The sequence below is a fragment of the Pollicipes pollicipes genome, unplaced genomic scaffold (genome assembly GCF_011947565.3).
Source record: "Pollicipes pollicipes isolate AB1234 unplaced genomic scaffold, Ppol_2.1 Scaffold_4219;HRSCAF=4965_pilon_pilon_pilon, whole genome shotgun sequence".
In the NCBI taxonomy this organism is placed as follows: Eukaryota; Metazoa; Arthropoda; class Thecostraca; order Pollicipedomorpha; family Pollicipedidae; genus Pollicipes; species Pollicipes pollicipes.
The window spans coordinates 20685002-20705713 of NW_023596448.1; positions in this window are offsets into that span (position 1 = coordinate 20685002).

The following is a 20712-nucleotide window of genomic DNA, read 5'->3' on the forward strand; positions in this document are numbered from 1 at the left end:
GGCGTCAGACTGGCTGGCGGGACGCTTGGGTGCGCTGTCGGACCACCCGCCGGTCAGACTCGCTGACGGCTGCCGATGTCGGACTGGCTCGCGGGACGCTTGGGTGCGCTGTCGGACGATCCGCCGGTCAGACTCGCCTCGTCGCGTGGAGCCACGAGGTCCGCTGCTCCCGTATCGTACCGGTCCAGCTCTTACAGATCAAGATCACGCGTTTCCTCGGATCCGTAGAGCTGTTTTAGCTTTGTGCTGGCTACAGCGCTACAGATGGGAACGCTCTTGTCACACACAGAGGATACCGGGGAGAACAGTGCAGTCCGAGGATCCCCTGCGCAGAGGGCAGTGACATCTTTGACGACCCGTTCGCTTGGTGGTTTATCCGGGTCTTTCTAGCACTGCGACGGCACGGCTCACCGCTCGTTTTCCGCGGCCATCCTCCAGGGGTGGACAGCGGCAGCGGCCCCGCACGGGAGCGCGGCGTGTCCTGTATCGTGGCCTGTCGGTGCCCGCAGGTACGTGGACAGGCTGGTAGGCTCGCTGCGGCAGAAGCTGGACATCGCCGACAAGATGACCGCCTCGGTGGAGGCCGTCAAGCAGCGGAAGAAGGCGGCGGCCGAGGAGGCGGCGGCTCTGCAGCCCAAGCTGAAGCTGATCATTGAGAAGACCCGCCAGCTGCAGAGCCAGGTGATGTTCTGAGGCGGCGCCAGCCGACGGGCTCACCAAGCGCTAGGAGGTGGTAGTTTTGAACTATTCGGACGCTGCGCACTCTAGATGTGAAAGTTTAGTATAGGGGAGCATTTTACGTTGAATAGAACAATAATGCATCGGCGTATCATTCGTCAGTGCTGTGTAGCGTCTGTTCGAGCGCGACAGCCGTCGATAGCCTGCTCGGACCATTGTACGTTTCTTGACGCTGCAAGCGTTCCTGACTCACTGCTGTCCCGCCCGGACACGGTGAGCGTGTGAGCCTGTTCCCTGACGGCGGAGCCCCCTCCCCCCCCCCCCCTGTTGACTCATGACTCACCGTGGTAATAATCACCAGCCTCAGCCGTGACACTCCCCTGATACCGGAGACTGCTCCCGACGGATGAGTCGCCGCGCTTATAATCACCGGCCCCTGACGTGAGGTTTTTTGCCTCCACAGATCGAAGAGTCCATTAGCGACAAGTACAAGGGCCGGTCCGTTCACCTGATGGGCGGCGTCAGCGCCATCTAGGCCGGCGTTGGGGCGGCGCCCGTCTTTTGGGTCGTGGGGCTGCCGTCTGCAGTCTGCAGTCTGCACTCTGTAGGATGCAGTCTGGTCCGTCGTCTGCAGTCTGCCGCCCACCATCTTCCGCCTGCCGTCTGCAGTCTGCAGTTTGGCCTGCCGCCTGTCATCTGCAGTCTGTCATCTGCAGTCTGCTGCCTGTCGGTTGCCGTCCGCCGTCTGCAGTCTGCCGTCTGTCGGCTGCCGTCAGCAGTAGGCAGTCTGTCGTATGCAATCTGCCGTCTGTCGGCTGCCGTCTGCAGTAGACAGTCTGTTGTCTGCAGTCTGCCGTCTGTCGGCTGCCGTCTGCAGTAGGCACTCTGTCGTCTGCAGTCTGCCATCTGTCGGCTGCCGTCTGCAGTAGACAGTCTGTCGTCTGCAGTCTGCCGTCTGTCGGCTGCCGTCTGCAGTAGACAGTCTGTCGTCTGCAGTCTGCCGTCTGTCGGCTGCCGTCTGCAGTAGACAGTCTGTCGTCTGCAGTCTGCCGTCTGTCGGCTGCCGTCTGCAGTAGACAGTCTGTCGTATGCAGTCTGCCGTCTGTCGGCTGCCGTCTGCAGTAGACAGTCTGTCGTATGCAGTCTGCCGTCTGTCGGCTGCCGTCTGCAGTAGACAGTCTGTCGTCTGCAGTCTGCCGCCTGTCGGCTGCCATCTGCAGTATGTAGTTTGCCGTCTGCAGTCTGCCGCCTGCTGCCTGCCGTCTGCCGTCTGTCGACTGCCGTCGCCCCCGGTGTGGCGGTGCAATCTGCTGTGGTGTGAGGGATCAAGTCTGCACTGGGCGACCGTTGTGAGCGGGCCGCCCCGGTGGCTCGTGAAGTTGTTTTATGCTGTGTTGATCACCGTATCGCACGCGAACGGACTGGTCGCTAACTGGCGTTTCGTGGCAACTGATTGATTCCGTGGTGAATTGGTTATATTTATGGTAGATAGACAGGTATGAGAGGTGCCTGTCAACTGGTTGGTGCCTTTACACGTGGCTGAGTCACCATGTTGAAGACGGGGGCTATGTCCACGGTGGTTGGGCTGCTTCAGTGGTTTACGGTGGGATGAAATGCTGCGTAAAAGTATTTTTGCGATACACCGTGACGAAAACTTTATGTGGCCTTCACGTTAGCAGAGGTGGTGACTAGATAATGCGTAGTTTACTAAGCTTGAGCTACGTTCGTCACAATCGTTGGTTCATCGCAGATCATGAACACGTGTGTTAAAGCACACCGCTTTCCTGCAAGGGTGTGCCATTTCTGAGCGATACAAGTAGTTAACAGAAAAATTAAACGTGCAATTGTTGTGCAGCATTAAACACGGTTTTGATGGAGTGGGTTTCGTCAAGACTTCATTATGTGACACGGACGAGGCAAATGCCGGCACCCATGAGAAACGGCGACTGGCTAATAATGGGCCATTGCATTTCGTTTTAATACTTGTGTGTGTGCGTGTGTATGATTGCGTCATTCAAGTCAGGCACTGCTAGGGGCATTGAGATATGGAAGTGGCGGTTGCGGGCTAGTTGGTACTGGGTAGATCAGTGTGAAAGGGGTGGACCAGAGTGGATGGAGTTAGAGATGTGGCGAAAACTAACGTCATTGTTTTTTGCTTCATATCGTTTAACCCTCGCCCTGACAGGGGAGAGAGTTGATGCGATCCCCTCCCCAAGGTTTCCTGGGTAAGGTACTCTCCCCGGCATGTCCTGCAATGGCGCCACAATTTCCAGAAGCGTATGGAGCATTCGTTGCGCGTGTTTCGACACCCAGAACGTGTCTGTAGCATTTCTGGTTCTGGAGCAGCGGCGTCCTTTTAAACGAACGTTGCGTGGCGATCTACGGCCTGCGCGGGCGGCGGGCGGCGACCAACGACGCCGGGAAACGCTCGCGGCCGGTCAACATTGTTACATTAACGGAGCCGTACATCATAAATGTAAGCACAAAAAGCATAAAACCGTACATTTAGGCACTAGTAATTAAGCAACACGCCTGTTCAGATTTTATGTCGCTGCCGGGTTTGGTCTTGCACAAGAGCATGTAAAGATACAAATTTGATTTTTGGGAAAATTCGACCCCGGACTTAACGTAATGCGATTGATTGTTGACGTGGACAAGCCTTACTAACAATCGGAAGGTCTCGTTAAGACCCATCCGCTGGTGTTATTCGCTTGGCTCAATTTTTCTAGGTTCTGAAACGGTAGGCAAGGGGAGGGGACGTCGCGACAACCCCCTCAGTTCGCGTTATGGAAAACGGTGAACCAGGGCCAGTGTCCAGGACCATTTGCTTAGCCCAAAAACAACACGAAGTATTTTCAAACACGACGTGAATGTCGCCTAATTCTAATCAGCCACGTGACCCGAATGCGTCCCGTTATGTGGATGTCATAGCACAACCTGTTTAAGCTGCAGCATAAGGTTACGTCAGGTTATGTCATGGTAAATAAACTCGGAAATTCTATCCTCTCTAAGTCTATAATTACTGCGGTAAATGCACCCTCACGATAATCAACGGCAGTAAATCCACCCCGGAGACGCTTTGCAACGGTCCGCCCTTTCATTGGCACTTAACTTAATTTGGCGTGGAACGAAATATAAATATGTAGCTTAGTGACAAAATCGGGCACACCGGAAATCTCATGTCATCAAAACCCAAATCAACGGGGCCTGTTCGTGCCAGACTGCTGTGTTTGTCAGGCAGGCTGCTGTGTTGTCAGCCAGGCTGCTGTGTTTGCCAGCCAGGCTGCTGTGTTTGCCAGCCGGGCTGCTGTGTTTGCCAGGTAGGCTGCTGTGGTTGTCAGCCAGGCCGCTGTGTTCGTCAGCCAGGCCGCTGTGTTTATCAGCCAGGCTGCTGTGTTTGTCGGCCAGGACGCTGTGTTTGTCAGCCAGCCTGCTGTGTTTGTAGCCAGGCTGCTGTGCTTGTTAGCCAGGCCGCTGTGTTTGCCAGCCAGGCTGATGTGTGCACAGCGGTCAGCCTGACCCACCCTGTGTGCCGTGCGATCAAGCTGCGTTTATCGCACAGATCACGTGACAAGTGGAGTATTTTATTTGTGGAGAAGAGATGAGGAATGGAGGATGCATATGGAAATGCACACATCCCACGGGAGCATATCCCGGTAGCAGCCGAGCGTCATGCTCCATACATGAAGGAGAACCCCGCAGAGGGCGCTGAGCGCCCGATGCGCCGGAAATAACATCCACTGCAGCTTTAACAGCACCGCAGGTCACAAAAATATACCGTCTCTTGACAGTAGGTTGGATGCAGGGGAATAAGACCATAGGCCGAGACATCAAACACAGTTCAGCAGCCCAAAACGGATGAAGGATTACTGAACCACCTCGGACTCCTAACCCTGAATCATTGCAAAAGCTACTTAGTCCAAACAGGAACACTGACAGAGTAAAGGCCCCGAATAGTCCCAAAAGCTGACCACCCCGGATATCCACCGCGCCAGCTTAAGTCAATCCTTCGATCTCGACAGCCTTGCGGGTGCGCATCGGCAAGTCGTTCCTTCTTGCAGTCGAATTCCACCACGGTAGAGCCATTATGCATGGCGTGTCATCCGACGGACGTCGGTAGCTCAGTCGAAGCTCACTGCGTTCTCGGGTCCTTGGCTGGCTGTTGAACTCCTCAGTGTCCCTCGGTCATGGGCTGGTAGTGGCATCTAGCCAGCGACACGACAGGGTGCGTGGCCAGACAGAGGCCATGCTGGGGCCGCCCAGCACGAGACGCCGACCGCACCTTCCTCTGCGGTAAAGCTGCGTCGCCTCGTCGCCGGGCGTACGTGCCAGCTGCGGTCCGGCGTCCCGTCGGATTGCCGTTGGCTCGTGTTGAGGACGTCCCGCCGGCCTGCCGTCAAGTTTGCGCACAGCCAGGGACAGGACCCACTACAGCAGCGGCAGCCATCGGCGCCCGGTCACCACCCGTCACCACCCGTCACCACCCGTCGCGTCCGCGACACCACGCCGGCACCCTGTCCGTAGGTCACGCCGCCAGCACCACTGACGTCGCTGTGGGTCGCGGGGACAGCGGCGCCACCCTCGCTCGTCGCCGCCAGGATTGGCACTGAGGCGTCCAGGCCCCGCTGCGGTGCTGCTTCTGGAGGCGTCTGCGGGTCGCCATCGCTGGCGCCGCGGGCTGCTTTATCGGGGCTCTCGGACCACCAGTGGCAGCTTGAGATATCTGCTGCAGAGGTACCGCCCGGAAAGCTGGCGTCAAGATGCCTGCCACTGGAGCAGCTGCCGCTGACCAGCTGCCGCCAGGTGACCGATGACTTAGCTGGCGCACCCAAAGCAGCTACCGCCTGAGCAGCAGTCTCGAAACAGCTGCCACTTGTGCAGTTGTCAGTACAGGAGGCAGCTGCCGCCACAGCGGCTGTCACGGCCGGGAGCTTCACCGGAGCAGCTCGTCAATGTCGCTGTCATTTTGCTCTGCGAAGGTGACGGACGGCCGCCTGGCGGGCGTCAGCGGAGACATGACACTGCCGGCCGACAGGGGACGCTCCAGGTCCTGCGTGGAGGAGGGACACTCAGTACGGCCGCCTGGCGAGCGCCAGCGGAGACATGACGCTGCCGGCCGATAAGGGACGCTCCAGGTCCTGCGTGGAGGAGGGACACTCAGTACGACCGCCTGGCGAGCGTCAACGGAGACATGACACTGCCGGCCGACAGGGGACGCTCCAGGTCCAGCGTGGAGGAGGGACACTCAGTACGGCCGCCTGGCGAGCGCCAGCGGAGACATGACACTGCCGGCCGATAGGGGACGCTCCAGGTCCTGCGTGGAGGAGGGACACTCAGTACGACCGCCTGGCGAGCGCCAGCGGAGACATGACACTGCCGGCCGATAGGGGACGCTCCAGGTCCTGCGTGGAGGAGGGACACTCAGTACGGCCGCCTGGCGAGCGCCAGCGGAGACATGACACTGCTGGCCGACAGGGGACGCTCCAGGTCCTGCGTGGAGGAGGGACACTCAGTACGACCGCCTGGCGAGCGCCAGCGGAGACATGACACTGCCGGCTGACAGGGGACGCTCCAGGTCCTACGGGGAAGAGAGTCAGCAGTTGAGTTCTCCGGCCAATACGCCCGAAGAATGTTTGCGCTTCCGAATACAAGCAGAACGTGCTCAAAACAAAACGTCTTGAGATTGCAGAGCATCAGTAGCAGTAGACAGCACTTCACGAAACAGCAAAGCAATTGAAACAGCGTAGAAGGACGGGACAGTGTCGCCAATTTCGCGAATGTCGAGGGCTTGGCAAGCGACCCCCTGTGTGTCACTCCAGACAGACTTTCTACTAACCACATAGTTCTTTCGATTTAATCTGGTAATGCTCCTGCTGGACCGTCGGCAAGCTATTCATTTCGGGAGCTATTATCATGTCAACTGTGGACGTCGCTGCTGAGCCTAGCTGCTACATTTAGATGCAAATGAAATGGACAAATTCCGTTGGACAATCTCGTTATCTAGCTTGACGTTATGACGGTCGCATTATTGCATTGCTCCGTCATCAGTTTGCGCACTTAATTCAATTGAGACTCTGTGCATGAGCGGGGTTCGCGGTTGCCCCGAGCTGAAGTGCAGACCGCTCGCAAATAAAACGACTGTCAGGCGTGCGCACCATGGGTTTCTTTTTACATTTATATGCAAATAGTGTTTCGCATCACATTTTTGCACGGGGAAAAGGAGATCGAGAACGATAGGAAATCAAGCCAAGCCTTACATTGCCACATCATTACATTTGTCCTTCCCGATAGCTCAGTTAGTTAGAACGCCTGCCTTCCGATCCACTCACCCGTGGCATGGTGGGTTCGGGTCGCCTTAGGCACTCGCTATTTGTCCTTGAAAGGTACGGCCTGCGGGCGGTGGCAGCGGCCAAGCTAAAGGTCAGGTGACGTCAGAGGGCAGGGTGGAGCGTGCCGACCACCGCGGCACATTTAATTTTCGTCACCTAATTCTGTCGTTAGCAGAAATTGCGCGGTGGGATGATTGCGGTCGGGGCTCACGCAACAACCAGCTTTCAGTGTGAGCTCTGACCCAGAAATGCATCCATTCAAAAAGTTTGGATTAAGGATTTAAAAGGCTACAGAAAAACCCGCACATTACTGACTCGTTACCGGACACCGAGCCATGTCAGAAGCCCAGTGACTACCGACAACGTGGAGCCGCGTGACACAAATATCTTGGATCTATCGTCGTCCAGCACAATATCGTGGCCTGCTTTCATTCCCAGTGATTCTGACACCTTGCCAACAAGCCGTGAACTCAGCCTTGAGGGTCAGCGCGTCAAACAGCGTTCGTCGGCGCTCACCTGTGGGTCCAGCAGGACCTCCACGGGCGGCGAGGGCCCCGACCCGGTGACGTTGATCGGGGGGAGCACCGGCACGCTGCTGCTGGGGTCAGCCTCTGCCCGACAGCGCACGGCACGCGCGTCACACAACAGGCACCAAACGCGTTCCTTGAAGTAGACGCGGGATCCCGGAAAGGAAAAGCACCTGGGCCCCGAGCCTGGCGGCCCGTTGCGGTTGGGTGAGCCCATTAATACGCATGCATAATTGAGAACCGGCTGGCTTAGCTACAAATCTGGAGAACATACGGGAATAAGTGATAATGCTAAGATTGGTGTGAACTTGATAAATCCTCACACAGGTACCGCAGGACAGGAGACAGGTCTACCATGTTACAACAGCCAGGTAACTGGTGGGTAGACCTAGTCAGGGCTGGGTAGCGGAACAAGTATGAATGCACAGGGCCCGACATGCAGGGGTCATGAGACACAACAAACACACCCACGATAACATCGATATCTACAAGTGATTCTTTATGCACCATGAGCTGATATCTGAAAACCCCAAGGCACGGTACACTGATTTCATGGCATGAGCAACTGCCATATGCAATAATCAAAACAGATGCACCTGATGAGTTGTCTTGAGTTGGTCTCGCACCATGATGAGGCAGCTGGTTTAGCACAGGGTCCCGATGTCGGCTCAGGACCAGCTCAGATCGCCCTGGCGAACTGGGTGTCCCAACAGATGGATACACCTCTGCTGTGCATCTGGCTGGCTAAATACCTTGATGACAGGGTGGCAGCTAGGAGTTTCTTAAGGGGACGAGAGAGGGAGAGCTCCGCGAAAACTCCTCCCATGAGGACTGGAGGAGCCATCCGCGGTGCTGTGGCGAGACACCTTGACCAGCACCTTGCTGTGGCCAGGCGAGTGACCGCATACCGTGCTTGGGCGGCCGGCTGGGCGGCAGGCGCCGGCCTCGCGAGCTGCTGCTGGCGCCGCCCGACTTGAGGGAGTGCTGCGTGTCCGGTCTGCCGCTCTGCACCGCTCGCAGCGTCTCGGCGCTGATCAGCTCCCGCCGGTCCTCCCGCCGCCTGCGGCACGGGGCACGTGATGAGGCTTCCCGCCTCCCGCGGCACGGGACACGTGGTGAGGTTTCCCGCCTCCCGCGACGCGAGACACGTGACGAGGCCTCCCGCCTTCTGCGGCACGGGACACGTGGTGAGGCCTCCGCATTCTGCGGCACGGAACACGTGATGAGGCCTCCCGCCTTCTGCGGCACGAGACATGTGGTGAGGTCTCCCGCATCCTGCGGCACGGGACACGTGGTGAGGCCTCCCGCCTCCTGGGACACGGGACACGTGGTGAGGCCTCCCGCCTTCTGTGGCACGGGACACGTGGTGAGGCCTCCCGCCTTCTGCGGCACGGGACACGTGATGAGACCTCCTGTCTCCTGCGGCACGGGACACGTGGTGAGGCCTCCTGCCTGCTAGGAGACGGGACATGTGTTAAGACCGTCTGCTTCCTGAGATATAAAGCACACGCGAACTGAGGCTAAACACGCCGTCTATCCAGCTCTAACGAACAAACGCACATGGAGATGGCCCACCTCATACGGTTGACGCAGCTGGCGCCGACTGTACAGAAGCAGATTCGGAGGATACAGAAGAACACCCCTGCGCTGATGAGGCTGGGACCGATCATCTTCAGCTCGCTGGTCTGGAAACTGCGCGCACAAAGAGCCGTATAGCTGAACAGATTCAGCTATCGGTTTAACATTGTTCGTACAGCAGAGTAGCAATGTTTCAACTGGTCGTCCAATAATGTAAAACCCTTGAGATTTGACACGAATAATCATGTCCGTAACAAAGCTTACCAACTGTTACAACGCTCTGCATCACACGGCGTCAAAAAACCGTCTCTAATGGCTTTGCGTGCATCTTTTGTTCAGAAGACGGACGACAGGGAGGGGGGGGGGGGGGTCAGAGCGGGGCAGAAGACAGCCGCGGAAACCGAACCACCGAACACGGCTAACGAAATAGTGAGAAATACTGTAAGTACGTCCGGTGTACATGAGTCGGAATCGTAGAGAGATCGCGGGATTCGGAATGGGTATCACCCTGTCATAAGAGGATTTTATTTGACTTCAACCTTGGCATCGAATCATCCGCCTAATACCCGGTACTCACCCTCGTTCGCCGAGGCCCACGAAGGTCATGATGAGCCCAACGGCACTCATTCCCAGCCCCACGTACAGCACGATATTGGCCGCCGAAGAGGTGTTGCAGGCGGCCTGTCCACCCTTCCCCAGGGCCGCCGAGTCCTCCACCTGCGATGCAGGGGTCAGGTCAGGGTCAGGTCAGGTCAGGGACCGAGTCAGAAGCTAGGAAAGTCAGAGGTGATCAATGTTGTTCTTTTGTTTGATGTTGGTCATACGGACCCTGGCCGCCCACCCGTAGGTAATCCTGCAAATATATCCAGTCATGTGGCAGAAAAGTGAGCGCGTCCCTCATAGTTATGATCATATAAACACAATACCAATGTGCCCGCAAGGCCAGGTGTCGGAAATGTGTCATAAAATATGTCCAACCTTGTGTTAGCAATTCGATTATGTGTTAGCATGTATCCCACCGGACCACACATCACGTTGAATTTCGTGTCAAGCGATGAACACCCAAGCCGACTGGCATTCCGGCCGTTTAGACACACTCTCGGCAATCTGCCAGATGTCAAGGCGCTGTCATACTTGGACAAGTGCGTCGTCACGCTTGACCTTGACCTTGACCATCACACTTGGTTGACCTTGACCATCTTGGTTCGGACGTGGCCGGGCGCGCGATCCGACACAGGAAACCCCGATAACAGTCAGGGCTATGGTAGGTCAGCGGCAGGTCATGAGGTAGGTCAGCAGCAGGTCATGAGGCAGGTCAGCGGCAGCGTCGCGAGACATTTTTGCGGGTCGGTCAGCTGTTGGGTCAGCGAGCCGGGGAGGGCAGGAAGGGGCAGTCGGACAACGGGAAGGTCAAAAGCCACGTTTACACGGAACGACTAACTCGCGTGATAGCGGACGTGGTCCAATGTTATGCGTGGGCCTCGAGGCGTGAAATGTATTCGGAGCCAAAGTGCTAACATTTATTTTTGAGTTTCCACAATCCTCTTGCCAATATCAACTTTGCTCTGAATCTATTTCATATATTTCATGTGTTATAAATACATACATAAAAGCTGAGCTGTCATAAGTGTTGCAGGCGCAGGTTTTCTCGCAAGCATTGCTGGATGGACAACAGCAAATTCAGCGTTTAAGGTCTTGATCGTTTGTCTGAGGCCTGGTGTGGTGTGCTTGCCGTAATCAGTGTGTCGACACAGACTATTACCAAACTTTACCTTTTGTCGACATTTCGATCAATTTGATGATAATCCCTGAACGGAATGTCACACCATTAACATGGACTTATGCACAGTACGTATTTAAAAACACGGTTCTCATCACATTTCTGCAAAACACACGCTTGAGGCACATGATAAAATAAAAACTGCATGCTGCGTATGCTAATTCAAGGCGCAATTATGTACGGCTTAAGCCTTTTCTCCATTGTTTCGTCACTTTCAGTTGATAAATTACTGGTCCGATAGCTTTGCAACGCGGGTAGGAGTCTGGCCTGGTAGTCACATGTCGTACAGTGGCTATTGCGTGAGTTGTTTTGCATATTGATGATGGGTGCCATGTCTCTGACGTACAATGTTTAAAGCATGGTAGGTCATTTATTATCTGTGATACGCGCTGGTCCGGTGCTGTTCACGGCTTTATCATGGCTCATGGCTCATGGTTCATGGCTTACTTTTGGTGAGTATGGTGTTGTAATGTATACATGTATGCGTTTGCGGTGCCCTCTCCCGCAAGTGCATGGTTAAACATCGGTTGGTACCTGTAGTCAGACAAATGCACGGAGTGCTTCACTTGATGCGTCAGTTTTAAAAGTGTAAGCAAGGATGCTAGACATAAGCCAAACACGCGCTATCTAGCAAGTAGTGTGGAAACAGGACATTTAGATTGGTGCCTTCCGGTGTACTTCAGTGTTTTCCCACAATCATTGTGACAGTGCAGACCCCGTTCCCCGCACTCAGCGACTCAATACGCCATTTTGCGGGACATAAGCAGGGATGTATCATTATGGGTGTATGAGCGTGTTTATGCTCAGGGAGCCGTCGCGTAGTCGTTTCGTTAGGTGGATGAAAACCGACTATGTACAACAAAATGTCCACATGTCAAAATGTTTGTGAAATAAAAAAGCAAGCTGAAACTGTTTTATGCATATCAGAGCTAAGTTGAACCTGAAATTTCCAGTGAAGGCCCTGAAATTTTCATTTTGGTTTTCGAAGTCCCAGCAGAACATTCGAAACAGAAACCTACATTGGTCCGTTTCAACTAATCTCTTGTGAGTTAAGTTTATGCATGATCCGGAAAGATCTTTTGGACTTCGCAGGAGTTTTTTTTTCAGTGGGACGCAGCGTTTGAAAGCAATGCTATGCCATGCTTTCTCGCGGGCTCTTCGAGACGGGGTCATAACATCCTGACAAACAACTTTCTAGACGTCATATTATTCCTGGGAGGCACTATTTTGTTCGCTTTTTTTAATTAGTTGTCGAATAACAACTTCGTGGTGGTCAATCTATACCCGTTATGCTTGAGTATTTGACAAGGATTGTCATTTTATGATCTTTTGCGGATTTGACCTGCCTCCGGACATAACCAATACTAAAAAAAAAATCGTGTAAATGTTTTGAGCACGTAGAAAGGAAGCTTGAAGAAACGAGCTTCATTCGTAATTTAAAACACACCGTGAACAAAAACGACAGCAGCTGGTCCTTACTAGGACAGCCGAGAACGCCTGCCCCACATGGACCTCAGTACACTGCTTTGGTATGCACCTGATTGCCCGTGCCTGTCAACTCGTTATGATTGTAACTAAAGAAGTGTACCGTGTAGTATTTTTCGGACTTGGAACCTGAGAAGGAGGCTTGCGGCCTAGGTAGTTCTCATTACAATATCCCATAGCTGGGACGATTGCCACGAATACTCACGAATAGCATGCACAGGCATGTATCACTTTAAATTACGTCAGCTTAATTCCATGGGGTACGTGGATACGCAAACGCATTACACCACGAATACGCCACTGTTACCAGCATCCACATCCCACTTTCCGCTCATCGTTCCTTTTCTGTCCCGTACTACATGCTACGACACCGGCGTTCCAGCCGCGGGCAAGACAGCCGCCACAGAGATTTTCCTGGCTCACAAAATGAGCTGCAGAATGGGAGTTAATAACCCTTACAGGGGCGGTCTCACCGCGTGTGACTCAGTACTTTGCTGTGATCGACCGACTAAATCACTGCCGCTTCACGTCCGCGCCTGTTGCCGGCACCGCTCTGCACAACGTCGCGTCCGCGGTGCTTCGAGAATCAATAGCACGGTCGCCGTGTTTTGACCCGTCGCTGTTGGACTACGGGAGTCTGCGCTCGACGGAAGCCTCCACGCGACGCACACCGGCCGGGTGTCTTGTGCGGCGCAAGGCGGGCAGGGTGGTAACGCGTGTGATGAGTATCGGTTAGCCCACAGGTGATACTCAAACCCGAACAAATGCAGCCAGGCTCACTGGGAAAAATGCCAAGTCTGTTTTCTATGACATTTGGCCGCCAGACACTCGCTAAGGCCGCATTGGAACACATTTAAAATCGCACTGCCTGAAAATAAGTTTATCGACGCCTGCCAAACTCATTCCACGAAACAAACAACTCGAGTATGAGGCGCTTGGCTTTGTTTGCCGTCTGCTGTAACGAAAGCTACAAGATAGTGGCGTATTGACATGCCGGCCATAGGCCTCTTTCACGCCGTTTTCCTCGCGTTTCTCTAACCCACAGCGAGAAATCAAGCCAAGAAAAGTGCTATCCTGCCTATACGCTGTTTCTCGCAGCTGCACTGAGCATTTTGAAAAAATAAGAGATAATTTGTATTATATTATTTTTTCGCAAACGTGGCTTAGGGGTTATGAGCGACCCGAAAAGAACGGCTTACATCGTGGCCTGGGTGAGCTGAAGTATACTCTCATGTAGCTTCCACATCCCGCGCCCATTCTTTTTAGGACATAGCGTGCTATCTTTGAGACAGGAATCGACAAACGGTCACAGCGGTCCGCTCTCGGCGGAATCATAGTTCACCTTTAGGTCAAACAGCGCTAAGATCACTCTGTTATTTTCAGACGGAAAGGCGCAGTCATCCACAGCGAACAAATACCTTTTTCTGTTTCGGATGCCGAGACCTGACATCAGTCCTTAAGCCCCCGAAAAAGGGGGGCATGAGTCGCGTTTAAGCGAGCATCATCTGCGCTTCTCGATCCACCCTTCTGCCTACACAAATGTGCTGTCCATTAAATCCTCCATCAAGCGGTGTCGGTATCATTTTGCTGTGGTCGCCGGGTCATTGAGATCCTTGCTTGGTTTCAGTTTGTGTTGCGCGCTATTTTGACATGTAGCAGCTACACATTGCCCATGGTAATCTGATCGGTGAGTCCACATTTTGCTCACGTCAAAAGGCTGCAGGAAATCCACGCTTGGTCAAACCAGTCGTTCACAAAAACCTTCGGAAAACTAATGCAACACAGAGTTACTGAGTCGCTTCTCGCTTCCTGCTGCTGAAAACCGCATTAAGCTGCGATCAGTGGCTGCCATAGTATGGACCATTGGAAGGAGTGGTGGCTGTGCAGGACAGTGCGGCTGGCAGCGCGGGTTAAGCCTTTATCGCTGTTCAGGTAGGACTCACTCTGTCTGTGGCCGCGCTCGCAATTAGAGGCACCCGAAAATGCAACGGAATTCACTGGTACTCGTCGTCGTCACCGACGCTTCGCGAAGCACTTAGCACCTGGGGCTATGTAGGTTCGCCCTCCTGTCATCCTGACTGAGAGAGCGGGCTCCGCGGGTATCAAACCCCGCACACTATAATAATGGTCATATTGCGCGCAATGTCGTGCCGCGCTGAAACGCGTCACATTGATGTGAATCCCGGGAGTGTGATAATAGAACGCACGCGGCTAGGAGATGGAAACTGAGACAAGGCAATAGTGGTGGACAAAAGCCTGGAACGGCGACTGCGTTCTTACACTACATGTGTCGCCGCCCGTGAGTCACCTGGTTTCTCCTGATCCAGCGTCGATGCGCGGCCAGGGCCTTGGTTTTGTATTCGGCGACATCGGGGGTGGCCTGGCTCGACCTGGCGTTGCCCTCCAGCGCCAGGCGGCCATGCGACGACTGAAATGGCAACAGCACGGACTGAGACGAGAGCGGCATGGACTGAGGCGAGAACAGCACATAACGAGACGGGAACAGCACGGACTGAGACGGCAACACCACGGACTGAGACAGGGACAGCACGGACTGGGGCGAGAACAGCACGGGCTGAGACGGGAACAGCGCGGACTGGGGAGAGGATGGCACATACTGGGCGAGAACAGCACGGACTGAGACGGCAACACCACGGACTGAGAACGCAACACCACGGACTGAGACGGCAACACCACGGACTGAGACGAGGACAGCACGGACTGGGGCGAAAACAGCACGGACTGAGACGGGGACAGCACGGACTGAGACGGGGACAGCACGGACTGGGGCGAGGACGGCACGGACTGGGGCGAGGACGGTACGGGCTGAGACGGGGACAGGACGGACTGGGGTGAGGACGGCACGGACTGGGGCGAGGACGGCACGGACTGAAACGGGAACAGCACGGGCTGGGACGAGGACAGCACATCTGGGGCAAGGATAACACGGACTTAGATGAGAGCAGCAAAGACTGGGGCGAAGACAGCGCATACCGAGACGAGAACAGCAGAGATTAAGGAGACGAAAGCACAGAATGGGACGAGGCGACACGGAATGAGGTGAAAAGAGCACAAAGAGGGAGAAGAACAGCACGGATTACTGAGAGAGCAAGACAGAGATGAGAATAACACAGGCCTACACCAAGACGGAGGCAGAGTGTTGACACGCTGATACTACCGGAGTGAGCAGGACACGGACGGGCTGAGACGCGAGGAGGGCAGACAGGCTAGGACGAGACAGGCAAACGACAGGGGTGATGAACGGAGACGATCAGAGTACGAATACCCTGAAGTCGGCGGGGCACGGACCGAAGTGAGGACACTACGGTCAGGCCGAAATAGATGAGAAATGAGAACAGCACACTAGCAGATGTTGATCAGACAGGTGACCACTGACGACGACGAACAGACAGGCGATCACTGACGACAACGATATGTTAGATTCATGTTGGCGGTTGATGTTACTGATTGGAAGCAAAAAGCAGCAAATTGTTTTTACTTCAACACCATCGAAGTTCAGCAAAGTTGGTTCGCATTGCTGCTAAGTTGCTTTGCTTCAGCCATCATTTCAGTCAGCAGCTATCGAATAAAAAATGTAAAATGATGGGCATTATCCACATACGCTTTATTTATATCTCTACCCATTACGTTTACAACCCTTCATCTCCTAAACTGGCTGTTTACCGTTTGCTGAGGCCCAAATACGGCGAGAAGTTATCATCACCGCCGTGGTATTCTTCGATGAAGCTTTTCAGATGAAATATGCATCTTTGTGTTAGCATTTGTTTCCTTTTATAGCACGTCACACGCAATGCGATCCTGGCTGGCTGAAGTGCTGGATACAGCCACCCAGACCATCAGTTTCTGGAAATATTTTTAACTAATGCCGGACGCCAGGTTTTACAATATATTTGCCACGTCACTGTGCACCTCGCACGTCATGTGCGATACTTACGTTAACAATGACCTAAGTTATTCAAGTCAAATATCACTTTGATATTTATCACAATCGTGGCATCTTCCACAGAATTCAAAACAATAATCTTAAGCGTCAGGCATCTTGTCCTTTGCTTCACTTTTTGTCATTCAATAATGTGGCACTCTCTGGCCCGTCACAATTCCTTCCACATGCTGCAAGAAGCCATGCACTTTTATATTTTAGAGGCCTGAGGCGGGCTCACGGCGAACTTTGCAGCTGCGAGTTCAACAGCAAAGCGAACTGCGAGGAGTTCAACAGCAAAGTGAACTGCAACTCTGCTCAGTCGAGGTTTTGCACATAGACGTCTTGAGGGCATTGACCTCATGAACGGTTATTTTTATTTCATGAAAGCCACATACAGCTTTTTGCGGCGACATGCGCGCTGGTGGGGTGCATTCGGAACACCTTTCCATCACATGCGTGCTGATTTCCGGGAAGTTTCCTGAGTAAAAAGTGTCTTGCGGTGAATAGTTTCTCCAAGAGAAGTATTTTTTTTTTACATAGGTGAACAGGAACGATCTGGAATACATTGCAACGCATCCCTTCCAGTGTTGCGACGCTAACTTTAATTCGAAAGCATATCTAAAATGGTGACCACGATACAGGGCTTTCCAGGAAAAGCGGACGGAGTTAAGTGCATCCGAGTGATTGGTATTTCAGATTTATGCTCACTTTGAAACACGAATGGCGCTCGATGTAAAGAGCATTAAATCCTATGTTGTATCTGACCACTTGGTGCTCCATGCCGCTCCTAGCCTGGACGGTACAGCTCGTGCCGTATGTGGCCCCCACGTCGCACGGTACCACACGATCCTTGGGTGCCTAAATGAAGGCATGGCACGTCCCTGGCTTTTAGACATTCGCAGTTATTCTTGTACACTGTTTAGGCCCAGGAGGATTTCAGGCTCCGTGAGTACATATGCGACTTCAAATATCCCCACAGAAAAAACAAGGAACTCCGGCGTCACCGTGGAGAGGAATGCATGTCTTCACCAGACTTTGTTTGAACACGTCCAGGGCTGGTTTGGGGTCTCCAAGTACCGTTAAGTCGTTGCGGTCACTACACCCTTAGGCTGTCATGACACCCAAATGGACCACTGACGCCCGACCGTTGATTGCGCACCAGAAGGTGCACCCTTCATGATGCAGGGGTGCTTCGCAAACCTCCTTGGAAGTCTCCGTGGACCAAAAACGATAGTTTGAGCTGTTTTACAGGCTAAATGAAAGTGCACATCGCCGCCAAATGTGGTCGACGAACGAAATAATAGATTCACACGGTCGAGAGAGCGAGGCCCTGGAGCACATGCGCGGGTTTCTAATCGGTTAGTGAGACCTGACGTGAGCTTACATCGTATGGAAGCAGACCGAGCTCCTGTCTCGGCATCCTCGGAACGGTGGTCCCGACCCCTGCTGCGAGCTAGCCATGACCGGACTGACATGCGGGTTTTTACGGGCTCTGCAGCCAGGCCTGTCTTGGGCCTGGATAGATTTGTGCGGGCTTCGCGGCCAATCCTCTCATGGGCTTATAATCTCGGTGCGGGGTTCTTTCGACTCGTCTCTTCAGGCTAACTTCACGAATCCGGGTTTCAGGGTTGTCCTGTGCGATAAACTTATGCACATGACGCCGAATCGCGTTTCTTGAAAGTGTTCTTCGTGTTTTCAATTGTCGTTTATATAGGATGTGTTTTAAAGTGGTGTCTTTCATTTCAGTCATAAAGGTAATTTTCTTTCGAAGTACCAGTTTGCTATTTTTGCTTTCTCGTCTACTGTATTTGCTTATATGGTCTCTCAAGAATAGTTGAGTCGTGAAATAAAATAGAATTAGGATCGTTTTCAGACAATTTCTAGGAATCGACCAGCATCAAGAGTAAACCTCCCCTCATCGCTCAGAGGATGAGGGGGGGGGGGCATTGCTCCCTAGGTCATCCCCTTGGTTGTCTGTGCTGTCAGGGGTAGATCCAGAACAAATAATCCGGATCATTCTAAGCCATTGAGAATCTGGGCAATAAGAGGGTGGGCATGTGCCACCGTGCCCCCCCCCCCTATTCCACCCGCCCCCCCCCCCCTCCACCCGTCCGTGCACGGTACAGAACAATAACTGTCTAATGTCACCCATAACCTATTGATAAAACCAGAAGATGTCGCAATGCCAGTCCACGATGGACATGCAAATGGCACGCGAGTAAAGACAGTCGCATGCAATAAACGATGACATATTACCAGAAGAGGCACTTGCACGAGACATCAGGACGAAGAGTAATGGTTTTGCCGCTACCTGATTATAGCAGGCATCGGCCGCCCCCCCCCCCCCCCCCCCCTCCTACGTGTCAGAAATTATGCGCCCAAAGGTGTGACGGATAAATGATGCATGCAAAACGATTACTTCGAAGGTGGCTTATCGACATTCATAGTCAGACCTGCTGGCACTGAACTTTATCTGTCCAACGTTTGCACCTCAATGTTTACATTCCGCAAGTAGGTAACTTTCGCGCATGCTAAGCCTCAAACGCACGTACGTTCCGCATGCAATGCTCACACGTAGCGAACACTCAACTGCCTTCAATGGGTAGCAGCATGGCCTTCACGGAACTCTAAGCATGCAGCTGGAAAATAAGCTGGGCATTAATGGTGCACAGACTCAGCCGCAACCGCTGTCTATAAAACATGTACCTTAAAAATGGTTGAACCGGCCATAACGATCCTATAGGTCAGCTGGTGCCCCCCGTGACACCGCCTCTGACAGGGTGCCTGACACGCTGCCTGCCACAGAGCCTGACACGGTGCCTGCGTCAGTGCATGACACAGGCCGGCGCGAGGCCTTCTCCCCCGCGTCGGGAGCCGGCTCGACGCGTCGGCGCCGCGCCGGCGCCGGTACACTCTCCACACCACGGGCCGCGCCGCACAGCGAGCTCCCCGGACACCGCTGTGTCGCAGCGGCGCCGCGACACAGCTCTGCACAGCACACGGCACGCGGCCCCGCCACAGCGCCAGCGAGCCGCACCGCACTGGACGGCGCAGACCCGAGTCGACCGTGACGGCCTACCGATTTTTGGTCGGCGCAGCCAACTCGCCAAATGGAGAATTAATTATTAATTAAAGCATCCAGATCCGACGGGCGCGGATCGATTGCTCACTTGCATTAAGCACACAAGCCTGTACGGGGAAACAGTGGATTACCGGCCTCCCCCGCTCTCTCTCTATAGAGAATCGGGGAAGAAAGAGATGACGGAGAGAAGGGACGCAGAGAAGCAGAGAGCGCTCTCTCTCTCTCTCTCTCTCTCTCTCTCTCTCTCTCTCTCTCTCTCTCTCTCTCTCTCTCTCTTCTCTCTCTCTCTCTCTCTCTCTCTCGCTCTCTCTCTCTCTCTCTCTCTCTCTCTTCTCTCTCTCTCTCTCTTCTCTCTTCTCTCTCTTCTCTCTCTCCTCTCTCTTCTCTCTCTCTCCTCTCTCTCTCTCTTTCTCTCTCTCTTTCTTTTCTCTCTCTTTCTTTCTCTCTCTTTCTCTATCTCTCTCTCTCTCCCTCTCTCTCTCTCTCTCTCTCTTTCTCTCTCTTTCCCTTTACCCTTCATTATGTCTCTCCATTTTGTCCTCATCCGCTCTCCTTCATCTTCTTCTTCTCTTATGGTGATCATCGTGTGACAGAAATTATACTATTTACAATTTAACGCTTACATGATGTAATGTAAGTAATTCCACTGCGTAGCTATACATAACCATAGACAAATACTATGATTCAATGCCGTCATAATGCCACTTAAACCAGGTGCTCTAGTAAACTTGAGTCAATTTGTTTCGCATTGCGGAATCTACTTTTAGTGCTAAATCGCACAGTCCCGCGAGGGTCGAACATGTTGTTCCTTGCCTGTAAGTCGCTACGTCAGCAGAGCTCTTGGTAGAGCGACTTGCAAGCCGATCGTAGCTGTACGAATAGCTGCAGCTCGTCATACCTTCAGGTAGCTTGTGAGTTCAGCCAGCGCATTCCTTGCCAAATATGGCCGTCTCTCCAAATGACGTCGGCAGACTGAAGTGGCGTAATGCGGTTTAAGACGTCAGCGTTTTGACTGTTAGGCCGAGTGGCTAATGTTCCCTTCGAACTGATGCCTTATATCATCCGCAATAGTCCGATCTTGAAAAGTTGACATAAAATCTTTCTTATGTTGTTGTCATTTATAAAATGGAGGGTAACAAAGGAGCGGTTTGATTCGACTGATGTCTACCTGCCGTGTTGCCGCGGTGCTGTTGGGAGGCAGGGCACCAGTGTCCGGCTGGCTCACTCGGTGCTGTTATGAGCCAGGGCGCCGGTGTCTGGCCGGTTCACTCGGTGCTGCTGTGCGGTCTGGAGCACCGTGCCGTCCAGCC